The sequence below is a fragment of the Anoplophora glabripennis genome, unplaced genomic scaffold (assembly GCF_000390285.2).
Source record: "Anoplophora glabripennis isolate ALB-LARVAE unplaced genomic scaffold, Agla_2.0 scaffold1031, whole genome shotgun sequence".
Classification (NCBI taxonomy): Eukaryota; Metazoa; Arthropoda; class Insecta; order Coleoptera; family Cerambycidae; genus Anoplophora; species Anoplophora glabripennis.
In genome coordinates this window covers 88,994-91,213 of record NW_019417187.1, presented here as the reverse complement: position 1 = coordinate 91,213, position 2,220 = coordinate 88,994, and positions in this window count along the sequence as shown.

Genomic DNA, 2,220 nt, shown 5'->3' with positions numbered 1-2,220 from the left:
ATTATCATTATCATTATCATTATCATTATCATTATCATTATCATTATCATTATCATTATCATTATCATTATCATTATCATTATTATTATTATAAGAGCATTTTCTAATACTTGTTTGTATGATGCCGCGAACATATTCCAACGCAGAATACGCAGATATTGTGTACATATATGGATTCTGTAATGGAAATGCCAATTCAGCCCGCCGTGAGTATGCGACTAGGTATCCAAATCGGAGATTACCAACAACCAGAACATTTATGGAAACATTTAACCGATTACGTGAAACTAGATCAGTTTTTGTTTCAAATTATGGTGACGGATTATTTGCGCCTCTGCAAAATAATAGAAGAACACCAGCAATACTTAACCACTTTGATGATGAACCATGTACAAGGGTGAGACGAAGTGGTGCTAAACTAAGGATACCACCTACCATTATATGGAGGACACTCAAAGCCGATGAACGCCATCCTTATCACTTGCAGCCCGTCCAGCATTTATTACCCCGTAGAAGGTATTTTGTGATTGGTTTTTAAGCAAATGTGACAGTGATCCACATTTTCTGGAAAAAATTATGTGGACAGATGAAGCTATCTTTACCAGAAAAGGTATGTTTAATCAAAGAAATGATAATCCCAGGGCAATTCGCGACTGTCGTTATCAGCACAATTTTCAGTGGTTAGCTGTTTTAGGCGGCATTCTGATTGGTCTGCATTTTCTACTTCATTCACTTAATGGAGATAGATTCCAACAGCTTTTAAACAATGATATTTATGATTTTACTGGCAATATTTCCCTAAACATTAGGGCAAATAGTTGGTTTCAACTGGACGGTTGTCCAGCACATTATGCCAGAGGCTCCAGACAATGGTTGGACAATAATTATCCTGAAAGGTGGATAGGGCGCGGTGGACCTGTTGCTTAGCCGCTTCGTTCACCAGACCTGACGCCAATTGATTATTTTGTATGGAGTGCCATTAAGCAGAAAGTATATGAAGTACAAATTAATACCCTTGACCAGTTGAGACAGAGAATAATTTCTGCATGTGAAGAGCTGACACCAGTGCAGTGTAAAATGTTTTCTAAAATAAGTTTTCAATGGTTCAGTTACTTGTTACAGTATTTTTCATTCTTATTAATATTAATTAATCGTCAGCAGGTATCTTTTTTATATCTACTGGGACCTACTACCTGATTGTAATAAAGAATTATAATAAATTGAACTTATTTCATCGTCTTACAATCTTATTATTTAGACAGGGCATCCAATTAGATTTTTCTTCTTCTCCTTCTACTTCTAGTGGTTGGTTCTAATAAGTCCCATAGCACTGCGACCTGATTAGGCCTATTGTGCGTCCCACTACTAGTCCTATTCAGCAAGTAGATTTGTCCTTGTACAAAGTCCAAAAGCTTCCTTGCTGACACTTTTCTCAGTTCCTTGGGTTCCAAATAGGGTCTCCCAAGGAGCGTCATTCTGCTACGTGCAAATCCCGGGCACTGGCCCAGGATATGCAGAGAAGTTTCATCCGCTGATTCACATCTTCGGCAGACCGGACTGTCTACAAGCTTTAGCTTATGTAGATGTGACAGTGTCCTGTTATGAGTCATGTCACTCTTCTGAGCCGGATTTTATTCAAGCTCAGTAAATCATTCGCTCTTTCCTTCGAAGGATACTCCATTAACTCCTTAGAATGACTATGTCCTGGCCTTGTAGTCCAGTATTTCCTATGTTCTGGCTCAGTCCATTTGCCCAGAGCCCGCCTGACCACAGTGGGACACATCTCCCACATCTCTGTGGCACAACAGAAGGGCTCCGGGCCAAAGAAATCTGTTTCGGATCCCTTCCTAGCAAGTTCATCCGCTTTCTCATTTCCACAAAAGCCTTTATGCCCTGGCACCCAATACAGTCTGACTGTATTGTTGGTGCCCAGTTCAGTCAGCATTTGTAAACAATCCCACACCAGTTTTGAACTTATCTTGTGTGCGCCCAAAGCTTTAATTGCAGCTTGACTATCAGAGAATATATATATGAGTTTACGTCTATAACCTCTACGTACATTCTCTGCCAGACACGCCATTATCGCGAAGATTTCTGCTTGGAATACAGTAGGGAACTCCCCCAGACTGTAGCTTGCACTCCATCTGGGTCTGAGTCCATATATTCCTGCACCCGTCCCTCTGGTCATTTTGGAGCCATCTGTAAACCATACTAGGCTCC